This window comes from Procambarus clarkii, unplaced genomic scaffold (genome assembly GCF_040958095.1).
Source record: "Procambarus clarkii isolate CNS0578487 unplaced genomic scaffold, FALCON_Pclarkii_2.0 HiC_scaffold_357, whole genome shotgun sequence".
Lineage (NCBI taxonomy): Eukaryota > Metazoa > Arthropoda > Malacostraca > Decapoda > Cambaridae > Procambarus > Procambarus clarkii.
The window spans coordinates 93,856-118,216 of record NW_027189390.1 but is presented as its reverse complement, the minus strand read 5'-3'; positions in this window follow the sequence as shown (position 1 = coordinate 118,216).

The window sequence follows — 24,361 nt, the reverse complement described above, 5'->3', positions numbered from 1 at the left end:
ACGGGTGCCAGCCCACATATATCCCACCCCTTTATGGATGCCCACCCTCATATATCCCAACCCTGTACGGGTGCCCACCATCATATATCCCACCCCTGTACAGGTGCCAGCCCTCATATATCCCAACCCCTGTAAGGGTGCCTGCCCTCAAATATCCCACATCTGTACGGGTGCCTGCCCTCATATATCCCACACCTGTACTGGTGCCCGCCATCATATATCCCACCCCCTGTACGGGAGCCCGGCCTCATATATCCCACCCCTTGTAGTGGTGCCCGCCCTCATATATCCCACACCTGTACGGGTGCCTGCCCTCATATATCCCACCCCTGTACAGGTGCCCGCCCTCATATATCCCACCCCTGAACGGGTGCTCGCAAGCATACATCCCATCCCTGTACGGGTGCCCGCTCTCATATATCCGACCTCTGTACGGGTGCCCGCCTGCATGTATCCCACACCTGTACGGGTGCCCACTCTCATATATTCTGCCCCTGTACGGGTGCCCGCCCTAATAAATCTCACCCCTGTACACGTGCCCCCCCTCATATATCCCACCCCCTGTACGGGTGCCCGACCTCATATATCCCACCCACGAACGGGTGCCCCCCCTCATATATCATACCCCCTGTACGGGTGCCCACCATCATATATCCCACCCCCTGTACGGGTGCCCGCCCTCATATATCCCACTCCTGTACGGGTGCCCGCCCTCATATATCCCAGCCCTGTACGGGTTCCAGCCGTCATATATCCCACCCCTGTATGGGTGCCCACCATCATATATCCCAACCCTGTACTGGCGCCCGACCTCATATATCCCTCACCTGTACGTGTGCCCGCCAGCATGTATCCCACCCCTGTACAGGTGCCGGCCCTCAAATATCCAACCCCTGTACGGGTGCCCACCTGCATATACTCCTCTGTACGGGTGCCCGCGCGCATGTATCCCACCCCAGTACGGGTGCCCACTGTCATATATCCCACCCCTTTATGGGTGCCCGCCCGTATATATCCAACCCCTGTTCGGGTGCCCGCTCTCATGTATAAAACCCCTGTGCGGGTGCCCACCCTCATATATCCCACCTCTGGATGGGTGACCACCCTCTAATATCCCACCTCTGGATGGGTGACCACCCTCATATATCCCACCCCCTATATGTATCCCACCCCTATACGGGTGCCCGCCTTCATATATCCCGCCCCATGTACTGGGGCTCGCCCGCATATAACCCATCCCTTGTACTGGTGCCCGCCCTCATATATCCCACACCCTGTCCGGGTTGCAGCCCGCATATATTCCTTCCTGTATGGGTGCCAGCCCTCATATATCCCACCCCTGTATGGGTGCCCTCCCTCATGTATACCACCCCTGTACGGGTGCCCACCCTCATATATCCCACCCCCTGTACAGGTGCCTGCCCTCATATATCCCACACCTAAACGGGTGCCCGCCCTCATTCATCCCACTCCTTGTTCTGGTGCCCGCCCTCATATATCCAACCCCCTGTACGGGTGCCCGCCCTCATATATCCCACCCCCTGTACGGGTGCCCGCTATCATATCCCCCTCTTTTACGGGTGCCCGCCCTCATATATCCCACACCTTATACTGGTGCCCACCCACATATATCCCACCCCTTGTACTGGTGCCCGCCCTCATATATCCCACACCTGTAGAAGTGCCCGCCCACATATTTTCCACACCAGTACGGGTGCCCGCCCTCATATATCCCACCCATGTACGGATGCTCGCCCTCAAATATCCCACACCTGTACAGGTGCCTGCCCTAATATATCCCACCTCTGTACGGGTGCCCGCCATCATATATGCCACCCCCGTACCGGGTGCCCGTCCTCATATATCCCACAACTGCACGGGTTCCCACCCTCATATATCCCACCCCTGTACAAGTGCCCGCCCTCATATATCCCACACCTGTAGGGGATGCCTGCCCTTATATATCCCACCCCTGCACAAGTGCCCGCCCTCATATATCCCACCCTTGAACGGGTGCTTGCCAATATACATCCCATCCCTGTACGGGTGCCCGTTCTCATATATTCCACCTCTGTACAGGTGCCCGCCCTCATATATACCACTGCTGCACGGGTGCCCGCTCTAATATATCCCACCCCTGTACGGGTGCCCGCCTGCAAATATCCCACCACTGTACGGGTTCCAGCCCTCATATATCCCACCCCTGTACGGGTGCCCACCATCATATATCCCACCCCTGTACGGGTGCCCGACCTCATATATCCCTCACCTGTACGGGCGCCAGCCCTTATATATCCCACACCTGTAAGGGTGCCCGCTCTCATATATCCCACCTTGGTACGGGTGCGTGCCTGCATGTATCCCACCCCTGTACGGGTGCCCGACCTCATATATCCCTCACCTGTACGGGCGCCAGCCCTTATATATCCCACACCTGTAAGGGTGCCCGCTCTCATATATCCCACCTTGGTACGGGTGCGTGCCTGCATGTATCTCACCCCTGTACGGGTGCCCGCCCTCTATATCCCACCCCTAGTTCTGGTGCCAGCCCTCATATATCCAACCCCCTGTACGGGTGCCCGCCCACATATATCCCAACCCTGTACGGGTGCCCGCTCTCATATATCCCATTCATGTACGGGTGATCGCCCTCATATATCCCACACTTGTATGGGTACCCGCACTCATATATACAACCCCAATACGGGTGCCCGCCCTCATATATCCCGCCCCTGAACGGGTGCCCGCCCTTATATATCCCACCATTGTACGGGTGCTGGCCCTCATATATCCCACCCCAGTTCGGGTGCCCGCCGGCATATATCCCACCCCTGTACGGGTGCCCGCCCTCATATATCCCACTCCAGTACGGGTGCCTGCTCTCATATATCCCACCGCTGAACTGGTTCCCGCCCGCATATATCACACTCCAGTACGGTTGCCCGCTCTCATATATCCCAGCCCAGTACGGGTGCCCGCCCACATATATCCCTCCCCTGTACGGGTGCTCGCCCTCATATATCCCACCCCAGTACGGGTGCCCGCCCTCATATATACCACCCCTGTACGGGTGCCCGCCCGCATATATCCCAACCCAATACGGCTGCCCGCTCTCATATATCCCAGCCCAGTACGGGTGACCGCCCTCATATATCCCTTCCCTGTACTTGTGCCCGCTCTCATATATCCCACCCCTGTACAGTTGCCCGCCTGCAAATATCCCACCCCTGTACGGGTGCCGGCCCTCATATATCCCACCCCTGTACGGGTGCCTGCCCTCATATATCCCACCCCTGTACGTGTGCCCGCCCTCCTATATCCCACCCCTGTCCGGGTGCCCACTTGCTTGTATCCCACCCCTATATGTATCCCACCCCTGTACTGGTGCCCGGCCTCATATATCCCACCCCTTGTACTGGTGCCCGCCCACATATAACCCATCCATTGTACTGATGCCCGCCCTCATATATCCCACACCCTGTCCGGGTTACAGCCCGCATATATCCCTTCCTGTACGGGTGCCCGCCCTCATACATCCCACCCCAGTACGGGTGCCCGCCCTCATATATCCCACCCCTGTACGTGTGCCCGCCCTCATATATCCCACCCCTGTCCGAGTGCCCACCTGCTTGTATCCCACCCTTGTACGGGTGCCCGCCTGCATATATCCCACCCCTGTACGAGTGCCCGCCCTTATGTATCCCACCCCTGTACGGGTGCCAGCCCTCATATATCCAACCCCTGTACGGGTGCCCGCAAGCATATATCCCACCCCAGTACGGGTGACCGCCCTCATATATCCCACCCCTGTACGTGTGCCCGCCCTCATATATCCCAACCCTGTACGGGTGCCGGCCCTCATATATCCCACCCCTGTACGGGTGCCCGCCAGCATGTATCCCACCCTTGTACGGGTGCCCGCCTGCATATATTCCTCCTCTGTACGGGTGCTCGCCCACATATATCCCACCCCAGTACGGGTGCTTGCCCTCATATATCCCACCCCAGTACGGGTGACCGCCCTCATATATCCCTCCCCTGTACGTGTGCCCGCCCTCATATATCCCACCCATGTACGGGTGCTCGCCCTCATATATCCCACCCCAGTACAGGTGCCCGCCCTCATATATCCCACCCCTGTACGGGTGCCGGCCCTCATATATCCCACCCCTTGTACTGGTGCCCGCCCACATATAACCCATCCATTGTACTGATGCCCGCCCTTATATATCCCACACCCTGTCCGGGTTCCAGCCCGCATATATTCCTCCTCTGTACGGGTGCCCGCCCGCATGTATCCCACCCCTGTACGGGTGCCCACTCTCATATATCCCACCCCTGAACGGGTGCTCGCCCGCATATATCCCACCCCTGTTCGGGTGCCAGCTCTCATATATCCAACCCCTGTGCGGGTGCCAACCCTCATATATCCCACCTCTGGATGGGTGACGACCCTCATATATCCCACCCCCTATACGGGTGGGATATATGCGGGCATCCTACCCCTGTACGGGTGCCTGGCCTCATATATCCCACCCCTTGTACTAGTGCCCGCCCACATATAACCCATCCAATGTACTGGTGCCCGCCCTCATATATCCCACACCCTGTCCGGGTTCCAACCCTCATATATCCCACCCCTGTATGGGTGCCCGCCCTCATATATACCACCCCATGTACTGGTGCCCGCCCGTATATGTATCACACCTCTTGTACTGGCGCCCGCCCTCATATATCCCATTCCTCTACGGGTGCCTGCCCTCGTATATTCCACCCTTGTATGGGTGCCCGCCCTCATATATCCCAGCCCTGATTGGGTGCCTGCCAACATACATCCCACCCCTGTACGGGTGCCCGCCAACAAACATCCTACCCTTGTACGGGTGCCCGACCTCATATATCCCTCACCTGTACGGGCGCCCGCCCTTATATATCCCACCCCTGTACGGGTGCCCGCTCTCATATATCCCATATCTGTACGGGTGCATGCCGTCATGTATCCCACCCGTGTACGGGTGCCCGCTCTCATATATCCCACCCCTGTACGGGTTTCCGCCCTCATATATCCCACCCCTGTACGGGTGCCCGCCCTCATATATCCCACACCTAAACGGGCGCCCACCCTCATATATAAAATATATCCCAACCTTTGGATGGGTGCCCGCCCTCATTCATCCCACCTCTTGTTCTGATGCCCGCCCGCATATATCCCACCTCTTGTGCTGGTGCCCGCCCTCATATATCCTCCCTTGTTCGGGTGCCCGCCCTCATATATCCCACCCTTGTACGGGTGCCCGCCCTCATATATCCCACCCCCTGTACGGGTGCCCGCTATCATATCCGCAACTTGTACTGGTGCCCGTCCTCATATATCCCACACCTGTAGAAGTGCCCTCTCTCATATATCCCACTCATGTACGGATGCTCGCCCTTATATATCCCACCCACCTACGAGTGCCTGCCTGCATGTATCCCACACCTGTACGGGTGCCAGTGCTCATATATCCAACCCCTGTACAGGTGCCTGCCCTCAAATATCCCACACCTGTATGGGTGCCTGCCCTCATATATCCCACGTCTGTATGGGTGCCCGCTATAATATCTCCCACCCCTGTACGGGTGCCCGCCCTCATATATTCCACCCCTTGTACTGGTGCCTGCTCTCATATATCCCACACCTTTAAGGGTGACCGCCCTCATATATCCCACCCCTGTGCAGGTGCCCGCCCTCATATATCCCACCTCTTGTACTGGTGACCGCTCTCATATATCCCACACCTGTAAGGGTGCCTGACCTCATATATCCCACTCCTGTACGGGTGCCCGCTCTCATATATCCCAGCCCTGTACGCGTGCCCGCTCTAATATATCCCATCCCTGTGCGGGTGCCCGCCCTCATATATCCGACCCCTGTACGGGTGCCCGCCCGCATATATCCCACCCCAGTACGGTTGCCCGCTCTCATATATCCCACCCCTGTACGGGTTCCAGCCCTCATATATCCCACCCCTGTACGGGTGCCCACCATCATATATCCCACCCCTGTACGGGCGCCCGCCCATATATATCCCACACCTGTACGGGTGCCCGCTGTCATATATCCCACCTCGGTACGGATGCCTGCCTGCATGTATCCCGCCCCTGTTCGGATGCCCGCCCTCATATATCCCAAACCTGTACGGATGCCCGCTCTCATATATCCCACACCTGTATGGGTACCCGCCCTCATATATCCCACCCTTGTAAAGGTGCCCGCCCTCATATATCCCAACCATGAACGGGTGCCCTCCCTCATATATCCCACCCCTGTACGGGTGCCCGCCCTCATATATCCCACCCCAGTACGGGTGCCCGCCCTCATATATCCCATCTCTGTCCCGGTGCCCACCTGCATATATCCCACCCCTGTATGAGTGCCCGCCCTTATGTATCCCATTCCTGTACGGGTGCCGGCCCTCATATATCCCACCCCTGTACGGGTGCCCGCCTGCATATATTCCTCCTCTGTACAGGTGCCCGCCCGCATGTATCCCACCCCTGTACGGGTGCCCACTCTCATATATCCATCCCCTGTACGGGTGCCCGCCCGCATATATCCCACCGCTGTTCGGGTGCCCGCTCTCATATATCCAACCCCTGTGCGGGTGCCCACCCTCATATATCCCACCTCTAGATGGGAGACCACCCTCATATATCCCACCCCATATATGTATCCCACCCTTGTACAGGTCCCCGCCCTCATATTCCTCACCCCTTGTACTGGTGCCCGCCCGCATATAACCCATCCCTTGTACTGGTGCCCGCCCTCATATATCCCACACCCTGTCCGGGTTCCAGCCCGCTTATATCCCTTCCTGTACGGGTGCCAGCCCTCATATATCCCACCCCTGTATGGGTGCCTGACCTCATATATACCACCCCAGTACGGGTGCCCGCCCTCATATATACCACCCCTGAACGAGTGCCCGCCCTCATATATACCACCCCAGTACGGGTGCCCGCCTGCATGTATCCCACCCCTGTTTGGGTGCCCACCCTCATATATCCCACCCCTAAAGGGTGCAGGACCTCATATATCCCACCCCTGTACAGTTGCCTGCCCTCATATATCCTACCCCCTTTATGGGTGCCCGCCATTATATATCCCACCGCCTGAATGGGTGCCCGCCCTCATACATACCACCCCTGTAAGGGTGCCCGCCTGCATGTATTTCACCCCTTTACTGACGCCCGCCCTCATATATCCCACTCCTCTATGGGTGCCTGCCCGCATATATCCCACCCCTGTACGGGTGCTCGCCTTCATATATCCCAGCCCTGAATGGGTGCCTGCCCGCATATATCCCACCCCTGTACGGGTGCCCGTAAACAAACATCCCACCCCTGTACGGGTGCCCGTAAACAAACATCCTACCCCTGTACGGGTGCCCGCTCGCATATATCCCTTCCTGTAAGGGTGCCCGACCTCATATATCCCTCACCTGTAAGGGTGCCCGCCTGCATGTATTTCACCCCTTTACTGACGCCCGCCCTCATATATCCCACTCCTCTATGGGTGCCTGCCCGCATATATCCCACCCCTGTACGGGTGCTCGCCTTCATATATCCCAGCCCTGAATGGGTGCCCGCCAACATACATCCCACCCCTGTACGGGTGCCCGTAAACAAACATCCTACCCCTGTACGGGTGCCCGCTCGCATATATCCCTTCCTGTAAGGGTGCCCGACCTCATATATCCCTCACCTGTACAGGCGCCCGCCCTTATATATTCCACACTTGTACAGGTGCCCGCCCTCATATATCCCATCTCTGTACAGGTGAACGCCCTCATATATCTCACCCCTTTTACTGGTGAGCACCCGCATATATCCCAGCCTTTGTATTGGTGGCTGCCCGCATATAACCCTTCCTATACGGGTGCCCGCCCTAATATATCCCACCCCTGTACGGGTGCCTACCTGCATGTATCCCACCCTTGTACGGGTGCCCACCCACATATATCCCACCCCTGTACAGGTGCCTGCCCTCATATATCCCACACCTAAACCGGCTCCCGCCCTCATATATCCCATATATCCTAACCTCTGTACGGGTGCCCGCCCTCATTCATCCCACCCCTTGTTCTGATGCCCGCCCGCATATATCCCACCCCTTGTTTTGGTGCCCGTCCTCATATATCCAATCCCCTGTATAGGTGCCCGCTCTCATATATCCCACCCTTGTACGGGGCCCGCCCTCATATATCCCACCCTTGAACAGGTTCCCGCCCTCATATATCCCACCCTCATACAGTGTCCCGCCTGCATGTATCCCACCCCTGTACGGGTGCCAGTCCTCATATATCTCACCCCTGTACGGGTGCCCACTATCATATATCCCACCCCCTTTACGGGTGCCCGCCCTCATATATACCACCCCTGTATGGGTGCCCGCCTGCATGTATCCCACTTCTGTGCGGGTGCCAGCCCTCATACATCCGACCCCTGTACGGGTGCCCGCCCTCATATTTACCACCCCTGTTTGGGTGCCCACCATCATATATCCCAACCTCTGTACGGGTGCCCGCTCTCAATTGTCCCACCCCTTGTTCTGGTGCCCGCTCTCATATATCCAACCCTCTGTACGGGTGACTGCCCTCATATTTCCCACCTTAGTACGGGTGCCCGCCCTCATATATCCCACCCCTGTACGGGTGACCGACCGCATATATCCCACCACAGTACTGTTGCCCGCTCTCATATATCCCAGCCCAGTACGGGTGCCCGCCCGCATATATCCCATCCTTGTAAGGGTGCCCGCCCTCATATATCCCATCCATGAACGGGTGCCCGCCCTCATATATCCCACCCCTGTACAGGTGCCCGCCCTCATATATCCCACCCCTGTACAGGTGCCCGCCCTCATATATCCCACCCCAGTACGGGTGCCCGCCCGCATATATCCGACCCCTGTGCGGGTGCCCGCCCTCATATATCCCACCCCAGTAAGGGTGCCCGCCCTCATATATCCCACCCCTGTACGGGTGCCCGCCCGCATATATCCCAAACCAGTATTGTTGCCCGCTCTCATATATCCCAGCCCAGTACGGGTGCCCGCCCGCATATATCCCACCCTTGTAAAGGTGCCCGCCCTCATATATCCCAACCATGAACGGGTGCCCTCCCTCATATATCCCACCCCTGTACGGGTGCCCGCCCTCATATATCCCACCCCAGTACGGGTGCCCGCCCTCATATATCCCATCTCTGTCCCGGTGCCCACCTGCATATATCCCACCCCTGTATGAGTGCCCGCCCTTATGTATCCCATTCCTGTACGGGTGCCGGCCCTCATATATCCCACCCCTGTACGGGTGCCCGCCTGCATATATTCCTCCTCTGTACAGGTGCCCGCCCGCATGTATCCCACCCCTGTACGGGTGCCCACTCTCATATATCCATCCCCTGTACGGGTGCCCGCCCGCATATATCCCACCGCTGTTCGGGTGCCCGCTCTCATATATCCAACCCCTGTGCGGGTGCCCACCCTCATATATCCCACCTCTAGATGGGAGACCACCCTCATATATCCCACCCCATATATGTATCCCACCCTTGTACAGGTCCCCGCCCTCATATTCCTCACCCCTTGTACTGGTGCCCGCCCGCATATAACCCATCCCTTGTACTGGTGCCCGCCCTCATATATCCCACACCCTGTCCGGGTTCCAGCCCGCTTATATCCCTTCCTGTACGGGTGCCAGCCCTCATATATCCCACCCCTGTATGGGTGCCCGACCTCATATATACCACCCCAGTACGGGTGCCCGCCCTCATATATACCACCCCTGTACGAGTGCCCGCCCTCATATATACCACCCCAGTACGGGTGCCCGCCTGCATGTATCCCACCCCTGTTTGGGTGCCCACCCTCATATATCCCACCCCTAAAGGGTGCAGGACCTCATATATCCCACCCCTGTACAGTTGCCTGCCCTCATATATCCTACCCCCTTTATGGGTGCCCGCCATTATATATCCCACCGCCTGAATGGGTGCCCGCCCTCATACATACCACCCCTGTAAGGGTGCCCGCCTGCATGTATTTCACCCCTTTACTGACGCCCGCCCTCATATATCCCACTCCTCTATGGGTGCCTGCCCGCATATATCCCACCCCTGTACGGGTGCTCGCCTTCATATATCCCAGCCCTGAATGGGTGCCTGCCCGCATATATCCCACCCCTGTACGGGTGCCCGTAAACAAACATCCCACCCCTGTACGGGTGCCCGTAAACAAACATCCTACCCCTGTACGGGTGCCCGCTCGCATATATCCCACCCCTGTACGGGTGCTCGCCTTCATATATCCCAGCCCTGAATGGGTGCCCGCCAACATACATCCCACCCCTGTACGGGTGCCCGTAAACAAACATCCTACCCCTGTACGGGTGCCCGCTCGCATATATCCCTTCCTGTAAGGGTGCCCGACCTCATATATCCCTCACCTGTACAGGCGCCCGCCCTTATATATTCCACACTTGTACAGGTGCCCGCCCTCATATATCCCATCTCTGTACAGGTGAACGCCCTCATATATCTCACCCCTTTTACTGGTGAGCACCCGCATATATCCCAGCCTTTGTATTGGTGGCTGCCCGCATATAACCCTTCCTATACGGGTGCCCGCCCTAATATATCCCACCCCTGTACGGGTGCCTACCTGCATGTATCCCACCCTTGTACGGGTGCCCACCCACATATATCCCACCCCTGTACAGGTGCCTGCACTCATATATCCCACACCTAAACCGGCTCCCGCCCTCATATATCCCATATATCCTAACCTCTGTACGGGTGCCCGCCCTCATTCATCCCACCCCTTGTTCTGATGCCCGCCCGCATATATCCCACCCCTTGTTCTGGTGCCCGTCCTCATATATCCAATCCCCTGTATAGGTGCCCGCTCTCATATATCCCACCCTTGTACGGGGCCCGCCCTCATATATCCCACCCTTGAACAGGTTCCCGCCCTCATATATCCCACCCTCATACAGTGTCCCGCCTGCATGTATCCCACCCCTGTACGGGTGCCAGTCCTCATATATCTCACCCCTGTACGGGTGCCCACTATCATATATCCCACCCCCTTTACGGGTGCCCGCCCTCATATATACCACCCCTGTATGGGTGCCCGCCTGCATGTATCCCACTTCTGTGCGGGTGCCAGCCCTCATACATCCGACCCCTGTACGGGTGCCCGCCCTCATATTTACCACCCCTGTTTGGGTGCCCACCATCATATATCCCAACCTCTGTACGGGTGCCCGCTCTCAATTGTCCCACCCCTTGTTCTGGTGCCCGCTCTCATATATCCAACCCTCTGTACGGGTGCCTGCCCTCATATTTCCCACCTTAGTACGGGTGCCCGCCCTCATATATCCCACCCCTGTACGGGTGACCGCCCGCATATATCCCACCACAGTACTGTTGCCCGCTCTCATATATCCCAGCCCAGTACGGGTGCCCGCCCGCATATATCCCATCCTTGTAAGGGTGCCCGCCCTAATATATCCCATCCATGAACGGGTGCCCGCCCTCATATATCCCACCCCTGTACAGGTGCCCGCCCTCATATATCCCACCCCTGTACAGGTGCCCGCCCTCATATATCCCACCCCAGTACGGGTGCCCGCCCGCATATATCCGACCCCTGTGCGGGTGCCCGCCCTCATATATCCCACCCCAGTAAGGGTGCCCGCCCTCATATATCCCACCCCTGTACGGGTGCTCGCCCGCATATATCCCACCCCAGTACAGTTGCCCGCTCTCATATATCCCAGCCCAGTATTGGTGACCACCCTCATATATCCCACCGCTGAACGTGTGCCCGCCCTCATATATCCCACACCTGTACGGGTGCCCACCTGCATGCATCCCACCCCTGTACGGGTGCCGGCCCTCATATATCCAACCCCTGTACGGGTGCCCACCGGCGTATACTCCTCCTCTACACGGGTGCCCGCCCGCATGTATCCCACCCCTGTACGGGTGCCCACTCTCTTATATCCCACCCCTTTACGGGTGCCCGCCCGCATATATCCAACCCCTGTTCGGGTGCCCGCTCTCATGTATCCAACCCCTGTGCGAGTGCCCACCCTCATATATCCCACCTCTGGATGGGTGACCACCCTCATATATCCCTCCCCCTATATGTATCCTACCCCTGTACGGGTGCCCGCCCTCATATATCCCGCCCCTTGTACTGGTGCCTGCCCGCATATAACCCACCCCTTGTACTGGTGCCCGCCCTCATATATCCCACACCCTGTCCGGGTTGCAACCCGCATATATCCCTTCCTGTACGGGTGCCAGCCCTCATATATCCCACCCCTGTATGGGTGCACGACCTCATATATACCACCCCTGTACGGGTGCCCACCCTGATATATCCCACCCCTGTACAGGTGCCTGCCCTCATATATCCCACACCTAAACGGGCGCCCGCCTTCATATATCCCATATATCCCTTCCTCTGTACGGGTGCCCGCCCTCATTCATCCCACCCCTTGTTCTGATGCCCGCCTGCATATATCCCACGCCTTGTTCTGGTACCCGCCCTCATATATCCAACCCCCTGTACGGGTGCCCGCTCTCATATATCCAACCCCCTGTACGGGTGCCCGCCCTCATATATCCTCCCTTGTACGGTTGGCCGGCCTCATATATGTCCCACCCTTGTACGGCTGCCCGCCCTCATATATCCCACCCTTGAACGGGTGCGCGCCCTCATATATCCCACCCCCTGTACGGGTGCCCGCTATCATATCCCCCCCTTGTACGGGTGCCCGCCCTTATATATCCCACACCACTGGTGACCACCCGCATATATCCCACCCCTTGTACTGGTGCTCGCCCTCATATATCCCACCTCTGTATGGGTGCCTGACCTGAAATATCCCACACCTGTATAGGTGCCCGCCCTCATATATCCCACCTCTGTACGGGTGCCCGCTATCATATATCCCACCCCCGTACGGGTGCCCGTCCTCATATATCCCACAACAGCACGGGTGCCCACCCTCATATATCCCACCCCTGTACAGGTGCCCGCCCTCATATATCCCACACCTGTAAGGGTGCCTGCCCTCATATATCCCACCCCTGTACAAGTGCCTGCCCTCATATATCCCACCCTTGAACGGGTGCTCGCCAACATACATCCCATCCCTGTACGGGTGCCCGTTCTCATATATTCCACCTCTGTACAGGTGCCCGCCCTCATATATCCCACTCCTGTACGGGTGCCCGCTCTAATATATCCCACCCCTGTACGGGTGCCCGCCTGCAAATATCCCACCCCTGTACGGGTTCCAGCCCTCATATATCCCACCCCTGTACGGGTTCCCACCATCATATATCCCACCCCTGTACGGGTGCCCGACCTCATATATCCCTCACCTGTACGGGCGCCAGCCCTTGTATATCCCACACTGGTAAGGGTGCCCGCTCTCATATATCCCACCCCTGTACGGGTGATCGCCCTTATATATCCCACACCTGTATGGGTACCCGCCCTCATATATCCCACCCCAGTAAGGGTGCCCGCCCTCATATAATCCAACCCTGTATGGGTGCTCGCCCGCATATATCCCATCCCTGAACGGGTGCCCGCCCTCATATATCCCACCCCAGTCCGGGTGCCCGACCTCATATATCCAACCCCTGTACGGGTGCCCGCCCTCATATATCCCACCCCAGTCCGGGTGCCCGCTCTCATATATCCCACCCCTGTACTGGTTCCCACCCGCATATATCCCAACCCCAGTACGGTTGCCCGCTCTCATATATCCCAGCCCAGTACGGGTGCCCGCCCGCATATATCCCACCCTTGTAAGGGTGCCCGCCCTCATATATCCCAACCGTGAACGGGTGCCCGCCCTCATATATCCCACCCCTGTACGGGTGCCCGCCCTCATATATCCCACCCTAGTAAGGGTGCCCGCCCTCATATATCCCACCCCTGTACGGGTGCTCGCCCGCATATATCCCACCCCAGAACGGTTGCCCGCTCTCATATATCCCAGCCCAGTATGGATGACCACCCTCATATATCCCACCGCTGAACGTGTGCCCGCCCTCATATATCCCACACCTGTACGGGTGCCCACCTGCATGTATCCCACCCTTGTACGGGTGCCCGCCTGCATATATCCCATCCCTGTACGACTGCCCGCCCTTATGTATCCCACTCCTGTACGGGTGCCCGCCAGCATGTATCCCACCCCTGTACGGGTGCCGGCCCTCATATATCCAACCCCTGTACGGGTGCCCACCGGCGTATACTCCTCCTCTACACGGGTGCCCGCCCGCATGTATCCCACCCCTGTACGGGTGCCCACTCTCTTATATCCCACCCCTTTACGTGTGCCCGCCCGCATATATCCAACCCCTGTTTGGGTGCCCGCTCTCATGTATCCAACCCCTTTGCGGGTGCCCACCCTCATATATCCCACCTCTGGATGGGTGACCACCCTCATATTTCCCAACCCCTATATGTATCCCACCCCTGTACGGGTGCCCGCCCTCAAATATCCCGCCCCTTGTACTGGTGCCTGCCCGCATATAACCCACCCCTTGTACTGGTGCCCGCCCTCATATATCCCACACCCTGTCCGTGTTGCAACCCGCATATATCCCTTCCTGTACGGGTGCCAGCCCTCATATATCCCACCCCTGTATGGGTGCCCGCCCTCATATATACCACCCCTGTACGGGTGCCCACCCTCATATATCCCACCCCTGTACAGGTGCCTGTCCTCATATATCCCACACCTAAACGGGCGCCCGCCTTCATATATCCCATATATCCCAACCTCTGTACGGGTGCCCGCCCTCATTCATCCCACCCCTTGTTCTGATGCCCGCCTGCATATATCCCACGCCTTGTTCTGGTGCCCGCCCTCATATATCCAACCCCCTGTACGGGTGCCCGCTCTCATATATCCAACCCCCTGTACGGGTGCCCGCCCTCATATATCCTCCCTTGTACGGTTGGCCGGCCTCATATATCCCACCCTTGTACGGGTGCCCGCCCTCATATATCCCACCCTTGAACGGGTGCCCGCCCTCATATATCCCACCCCCTGTACGGGTGCCCGCTATCATATCCCCCCCTTGTACGGGTGCCCGCCCTTATATATCCCACACCACTGGTGCCCACCCGCATATATCCCACCCCTTGTACTGGTGCTCGCCCTCATATATCCCACCTCTGTATGGGTGCCTGCCCTGAAATATCCCACACCTGAATAGGTGCCCGCCCTCATATATCCCACCTCTGTACGGGTGCCCGCCATCATATATCCCACCCCCGTACGGGTGCCCGTCCTCATATATCCCACAACAGCACGGGTGCCCACCCTCATATATCCCACCCCTGTACAGGTGCCCGCCCTCATATATCCCACACCTGTAAGGGTGCCTGCCCTCATATATCCCACCCCTGTACAAGTGCCTGCCCTCATATATCCCACCCTTGAACGGGTGCTCGCCAAAGTACATCCCATCCCTGTACGGGTGCCCGTTCTCATATATTCCACCTCTGTACAGGTGCCCGCCCTCATATATCCCACTCCTGTACGGCTGCCCGCTCTAATATATCCCACCCCTGTAAGGGTGCCCGCCTGCAAATATCCCACCCCTGTACGGGTTCCAGCCCTCATATATCCCACCCCTGTACGGGTGCCCACCATCATATATCCCACCCCAGTACGGGTGCCCGCCCTCATATATCCCACCCCTGTACGGGTGCCCGCCCTCATATATCCCACCCCAGTACGGGTGCCTGCTCTCATATATCCCACCCCTGTACTGGTTCCCACCCGCATATATCCCACCCCAGTACGGTTGCCCGCTCTCATATATCCCAGCCCAGTACGGGTGCCCGCCCACATATATCCCACCCCTGTACGGGAGCTCGCCCTCATATATCCCACCCCAGTACGGGTGCCCGCCCTCATATATCCCACCCCTGTACGGGTGCCCGCCCTCATATATCCCACACCTGTATGAGTACCTGCCCTCATATATCCCACCCCAGTATGGGTGCCCGCCCTCATATATCCCGCCCCTGTATGGGTGCCCGCCCTCATATAACCCAACACTGTATTGGTGCTCTCCCGCATATATCCCATCCCTGAACGGGTGCCCGCCCTCATATATACCACCCCTGTACGGGTCCTCGCCCTCATATATCCCACCCCAGAACGGGTGCCCGCCCGCATATATCCCACCCCTGTACGGGTGCCCGCCCTCATATATCCCACGCCAGTACGGGTGCCCGACCTCATATATCCCACCCCTGTACGGGTGCCCGCCCGCATATATCCCACCCCAGTACGGTTGCCCGCTCTCTTATATCCCAGCCCAGTACGGGTGACTGCCCTCAAATATCCCACCCCAGAACGGGTGCCCGCCCGCATATATCCCACCCCTGTACGGGTGCCCGCCCGCATATATCCCACCCCTGTACGGGTGCCCGCCCTCTTATATCCCACGCCAGTACGGGTGCCCGCTCTCATATATCCCACCCCTGTATTGGTTCCCACCCGCATATATCCCACCCAAGTGCGGTTGCCCGCTCTCATATATCCCAGCCCAGTACGGGTGCCCGCCCACATATATCCCACCCCTGTACGGGAGCTCGCCCTCATATATCCCACCCCAGTACGGGTGCCCGACCTCATATATCCCACCCTTGTACGGGTGCCCGCCCGCATATATCCCACCCCAGTACGGTTGCCCGCTCTCTTATATCCCAGCCCAGTACGGGTGACTGCCCTCATATATCCCACCCCTGTACGTGTGCCCGCCCTCATATATCCCACCCCTGTACGGGTGCCCAGCTGCATGTATCCCACCCTTGTACGGGTGCCCGCCTGCAAATATCCCACCCCTGTACGGGTGCCGGCCCTCATATATCCCACCCCTGTACGGGTGCCCGATAGCATGTATCCCACCGTTGTACGGGTGCCCGCCTGCAAAAATCCCACCCCTGTACGGGTGCCGGCCCTCATATATCCCACCCCTATACGGGTGGCGGCTCTCAAATATCCCACCACTGTACAGGTGCCCGCCTGCATATATCCCACCCCTGTTCGGGTGCCCGCTCTCATATATCCAACCCCTGTGCGGGTGCCCACCCTCATATATCCCACCTCTGGATGGGTGACCACCCTCATATATCCCACCCCGTATATGTATCCCACCCCTGTACGGGTGCCCGGCCTCATATATCCCACCCCTTGTACTGGTGCCCGCCCACATATAACCCATCCATTGTACTGGTGCCCGCCCTCATATATCCCACACCCTGTCCGGGTTCCAGCCCGCATATATCCCTTCCTGTACGGGTGCCAGCCCTCATATATCCCACCCCTGTACGGATGCCCGCTCTCATATATCCCACCCAAGTACGGGTGTCCGCCCTCATATATCCCACCCCTGTACGTGTGCCCGCCCTCATATATCCCACCCCTGTCCGGTTGCCCACCTGCTTGTAACCCACCCTTGTACGGGTGCCCGCCTGCATATATCCCACCCCTGTACGAGTGCCCGCCCTCATATATCCCACACCTGTGTGGGTACCCGCCCTCATATATCCCAACCTTGAATGGGTGCCCGATCTCATATATCCCACCCCTGTACGGGTTCCCGCCCTCATATATCCCACCCCAGTACGAGTGTCCGCCCTCATATATCCCACCCCTGTACGTGTGCCCGCCCTCATATATCCCACCCCTGTCCGGTTGCCCACCTGCTTGTATCCCACCCTTGTACGGGTGCCCGCCTGCATATATCCCACCCCTGTACGAGTGCCCGCCCTCATATATCCCACACCTGTGTGGGTACCCGCCCTCATATATCCCAACCTTGAATGGGTGCCCGATCTCATATATCCCACCCCTGTACGGGTTCCCGCCCTCATATATCCCACCCCAGTACGAGTGTCCGCCCTCATATATCCCACCCCTGTACGTGTGCCCGCCCTCATATATCCCACCCCTGTCCGGTTGCCCACCTGCTTGTATCCCACCCTTGTACGGTTGCCCGCCTGCATATATCCCACCCCTGTACAAGTGCCCGCCCTTATGTATCCCACCCCTGTACGGGTGCCGGCCCTCATATATCCAACCCCTGTGCGGGTGCCCACGCTCATATATCCCACCTCTGGATGTGTGACCACCCTCATATATCCCACCCCATATATGTATCCCACCCCTGTACGGATGCCTGCCCTCATATATCCCACCCCTGAACGGGTGCCCGCCCGCATAAATTCCACCCCTGTACTGGTGCCCGCCCTCATATATCCCACCCCAGTACGGGTGCCCGCTCTCATATATCCCACCCCTGTACGGGTTCCCGCCCGCATATATCCCACCCCAGCACGGTTGCCCGCTCTCATATATCTCAGCCCAGTACAGGTGCCCGCCCACATATATCCCACCCCTGTACGGGTGCTCGCCCTCATATATCCCACCCCAGTACGGGTGCGCGCTCTCATATATCCCAGCCCAGTACGGGTGACCGCCCTTATATATCCCACCCCTGTACGTGTGCCCGCCCTCATATATCCCACCCCTGTACGGGTGCCTACCTGCATGTATCCCACCCTTGTTCGGGTGCCCGCCTTCAAATATCCCACCCCTGTTCGGGTGCCTGCCTACATGTATCCCACCCTTGTACGGGTGTCCGCCAGCATGTATCCCACCCCTGTACGGGTGCCGGCCCGCATATATCCCACCCCTGAACGGGTGCCCGCTCTCATATATCCAACCCCTGTGCGGGTGCCCACCATCATATATCCCACCTCTGGATGGGTGACCACCCTCATATATCCCACCCCGTATATGTATCCCACCCCTTTACGGGTGCCTGGCCTCATATATCCTACCCCTTGTACTGGTGCCCGCCCACATATAACCCATCCATTGTACTGGTGCCCGCCCTCATATATCCCACACCCTTTCCGGGTTCCAGCCCTCATATATTCCAACCCTGTATGGGTGCCCGCCCTCATATATACCACCCCTGTACGGGTGCCCGCCCTCATATATACCACCCCTGTACGGGTGCCCGCCTGCATGTATCCCACCCCTGTACAGGTGCCCACCCTCATATATCCCACCCCTGTTTGGGTGCCCACCCTCATATATCCCACCCCTGTACGGGTGCCGAACCTCATATATCCCACACCTGTACAGGTGTCTGCCCTCTTATATCCTACCCCCTGTATGGGTGCCCGCCATTATATATCCCACCGCCTGTATGGGTGCCTGCCCTAATATATCCCACCCCATGTACTGTGCCCGCCCGTATATGTATCTCACCTTTTGTACTGGCGCCCGCCCTCATATATCCCATTCCTCTACGGGTGCCTGCCCTCATATAACCCACCCCTGTACGGGTGCCCGCCCGCATATATCCCATCCCTGAACGGGTGCCCGCCCTTATGTACCCCACCCCTGTACGGGTGCCGGCCCTCATATATCCCACCCTTGTACGGGTGCCCGCCTGCATATATTCCTCCTCTGTACGGGTGCTCGCCCACATATATCCCACCCCAGTACGGGTGCCCGCCCGCATATATCCCACCCCAGTACGGGTGACCGCCCTCATATATCCCACCCCTGTACGTGTGCCCGCCCTCATATATCCCACCCATGTACGGGTGCTCGCCCTCATATATCCCACCCCAGTACAGGTGCCCGCCCTCATATATCCCACCCCTGTACGGGTGCCGGCCCTCATATATCCCACCCCTTGTACTGGTGCCTGCCCACATATAACCCATCCATTGTACTGATGCCCGCCCTCATATATCCCACACCCTGTCCGGGTTCCAGCCCGCATATATTCCTCCTCTGTACGGGTGCCCGCCCGCATGTATCCCACCCCTGTACGGGTGCCCACTCTCATATATCCCACCCCTGAACGGGTGCTCGCCCGCATATATCCCACCCCTGTTCGGGTGCCAGCTCTCATATATCCAACCCCTGTGCGGGTGCCAACCCTCATATATCCCACCTCTGGATGGGTGACGACCCTCATATATCCCACCCCCTATATGTATCCTACCCCTGTACGGGTGCCTGGCCTCATATATCCCACCCCTTGTACTAGTGCCCGCCCACATATAACCCATCCAATGTACTGGTGCCCGCCCTCATATATCCCACACCCTGTCCGGGTTCCAACCCTCATATATCCCACCCCTGTATGGGTGCCCGCCCTCATATATACCACCCCATGTACTGGTGCCCGCCCGTATATGTATCACACCTCTTGTACTGGCGCCCGCCCTCATATATCCCATTCCTCTACGGGTGCCTGCCCTCGTATATTCCACCCTTGTATGGGTGCCCGCCCTCATATATCCCAGCCCTGAATGGGTGCCTGCCAACATACATCCCACCCCTGTACGGGTGCCCGCCAACAAACATCCTACCCTTGTACGGGTGCCCGACCTCATATATCCCTCACCTGTACGGGCGCCCGCCCTTATATATCCCACCCCTGTACGGGTGCCCGCTCTCATATATCCCACCTCTGTACGGGTGCATGCCGTCATGTATCCCACCCGTGTACGGGTGCCCGCTCTCATATATCCCACCCCTGTACGGGTTTCCGCCCTCATATATCCCACCCCTGTACGGGTGCCCGCCCTCATATATCCCACACCTAAACGGGCGCCCACCCTCATATATAAAATATATCCCAACCTTTGGATGGGTGCCCGCCCTCATTCATCCCACCTCTTGTTCTGATGCCCGCCCGCATATATCCCACCTCTTGTGCTGGTGCCCGCCCTCATATATCCTCCCTTGTTCGGGTGCCCGCCCTCATATATCCCACCCTTGTACGGGTGCCCGCCCTCATATATCCCACCCCCTGTACGGGTGCCCGCTATCATATCCGCAACTTGTACTGGTGCCCGTCCTCATATATCCCACACCTGTAGAAGTGCCCTCTCTCATATATCCCACTCATGTACGGATGCTCGCCCTTATATATCCCACCCACCTACGAGTGCCTGCCTGCATGTATCCCACACCTGTACGGGTGCCAGTGCTCATATATCCAACCCCTGTACAGGTGCCTGCCCTCAAATATCCCACACCTGTATGGGTGCCTGCCCTCATATATCCCACCTCTGTATGGGTGCCCGCTATAATATCTCCCACCCCTGTACGGGTGCCCGCCCTCATATATTCCACCCCTTGTACTGGTGCCTGCTCTCATATATCCCACACCTTTAAGGGTGACCGCCCTCATATATCCCACCCCTGTGCAGGTGCCCGCCCTCATATATCCCACCTCTTGTACTGGTGACCGCTCTCATATATCCCACACCTGTAAGGGTGCCTGACCTCATATATCCCACTCCTGTACGGGTGCCCGCTCTCATATATCCCAGCCCTGTACGCTTGCCCGCTCTAATATATCCCATCCCTGTGCGGGTGCCCGCCCTCATATATCCGACCCCTGTACGGGTGCCCGCCCGCATATATCCCACCCCAGTACGGTTGCCCGCTCTCATATATCCCACCCCTGTACGGGTTCCAGCCCTCATATATCCCACCCCTGTACGGGTGCCCACCATCATATATCCCACCCCTGTACGGGCGCCCGCCCATTTATATCCCACACCTGTACGGGTGCCCGCTCTCATATATCCCACCTCGGTACGGATGCCTGCCTGCATGTATCCCGCCCCTGTACGGATGCCCGCCCTCATATATCCCAACCCTGTACGGATGCCCGCTCTCATATATCCCACACCTGTATGGGTACCCGCCCTCATATATCCCACCCTTGTAAAGGTGCCCGCCCTCATATATCCCAACCATGAACGGGTGCCCTCCCTCATATATCCCACCCCTGTACGGGTGCCCGCCCTCATATATCCCACCCCAGTACGGGTGCCCACCCTCATATATCCCATCTCTGTCCCGGTGCCCACCTGCATATATCCCACCCCTGTATGAGTGCCCGCCCTTATGTATCCCATTCCTGTACGGGTGCCGGCCCTCATATATCCCACCCCTGTACGGGTGCCCGCCTGCATATATTCCTCCTCTGTACAGGTGCCCGCCCGCATGTATCCCACCCCTGTACGGGTGCCCACTCTCATATATCCATCCCCTGTACGGGTGCCCGCCCGCATATATCCCACAGCTGTTCGGGTGCCCGCTCTCATATATCCAACCCCTGTGCGGGTGCCCACCCTCATATATCCCACCTCTAGATGGGAGACCACCCTCATATATCCCACCCCATATATGTATCCCACCCTTGTACAGGTCCCCGCCCTCATATTCCTCACCCCTTGTACTGGTGCCCGCCCGCATATAACCCATCCCTTGTACTGGTGCCCGCCCTCATATATCCCACACCCTGTCCGGGTTCCAGCCCGCTTATATCCCTTCCTGTACGGGTGCCAGCCCTCATATATCCCACCCCTGTATGGGTGCCCGACCTCATATATACCACCCCAGTACGGGTGCCCGCCCTCATATATACCACCCCTGTACGAGTGCCCGCCCTCATATATACCACCCCAGTACGGGTGCCCGCCTGCATGTATCCCACCCCTGTTTGGGTGCCCACCCTCATATATCCCACCCCTAAAGGGTGCAGGACCTCATATATCCCACCCCTGTACAGTTGCCTGCCCTCATATATCCTACCCCCCTTATGGGTGCCCGCCATTATATATCCCACCGCCTGAATGGGTGCCCGCCCTCATACATACCACCCCTGTAAGGGTGCCCGCCTGCATGTATTCCACCCCTTTACTGACGCCCGCCCTCATATATCCCACTCCTCTATGGGTGCCTGCCCGCATATATCCCACCCCTGTACGGGTGCTCGCCTTCATATATCCCAGCCCTGAATGGGTGCCCGCCAACATACATCCCACCCCTGTACGGGTGCCCGTAAACAAACATCCTACCCCTGTACGGGTGCCCGCTCGCATATATCCCTTCCTGTAAGGGTGCCCGACCTCATATATCCCTCACCTGTACAGGCGCCCGCCCTTATATATTCCACACTTGTACAGGTGCCCGCCCTCATATATCCCATCTCTGTACAGGTGAACGCCCTCATATATCTCACCCCTTTTACTGGTGAGCACCCGCATATATCCCAGCCTTTGTATTGGTGGCTGCCCGCATATAACCCTTCCTATACGGGTGCCCGCCCTAATATATCCCACCCCTGTACGGGTGCCTACCTGCATGTATCCCACCCTTGTACGGGTGCCCACCCACATATATCCCACCCCTGTACAGGTGCCTGCCCTCATATATCCCACACCTAAACGGGCTCCCGCCCTCATATATCCCATATATCCTAACCTCTGTACGGGTGCCCGCCCTCATTCATCCCACCCCTTGTTCTGATGCCCGCCCGCATATATCCCACCCCTTGTTCTGGTGCCCGTCCTCATATATCCAATCCCCTGTATGGGTGCCCGCTCTCATATATCCCACCCTTGTACGGGGCCCGCCCTCATATATCCCACCCTTGAACAGGTTCCCGCCCTCATATATCCCACCCTCATACAGTGTCCCGCCTGCATGTATCCCACCCCTGTACGGGTGCCAGTCCTCATATATCTCACCCCTGTACGGGTGCCCACTATCATATATCCCACCCCTTTTACGGGTGCCCGCCCTCATATATACCACCCCTGTATGGGTGCCCGCCTGCATGTATCCCACTTCTGTGCGGGTGCCAGCCCTCATACATCCGACCCCTGTACGGGTGCCCGCCCTCATATTTACCACCCCTGTTTGGGTGCCCACCATCATATATCCCAACCTCTGTACGGGTGCCCGCTCTCAATTGTCCCACCCCTTGTTCTGGTGCCCGCTCTCATATATCCAACCCTCTGTACGGGTGCCTGCCCTCATATTTCCCACCTTAGTACGGGTGCCCGCCCTCATATATCCCACCCCTGTACGGGTGACCGCCCGCATATATCCCACCACAGTACTGTTGCCCGCTCTCATATATCCCAGCCCAGTACGGGTGCCCGCCCGCATATATCCCATCCTTGTAAGGGTGCCCGCCCTCTTATATCCCATCCATGAACGGGTGCCCGCCCTCATATATCCCACCCCTGTACAGGTGCCCGCCCTCATATATCCCACCCCAGTACGGGTGCCCGCCCGCATATATCCGACCCCTGTGCGGGTGCCCGCCCTCATATATCCCACCCCAGTAAGGGTGCGCGCCCTCATATATCCCACCCCTGTACGGGTGCCCGCCCGCATATATCCCAAACCAGTATTGTTGCCCGCTCTCATAT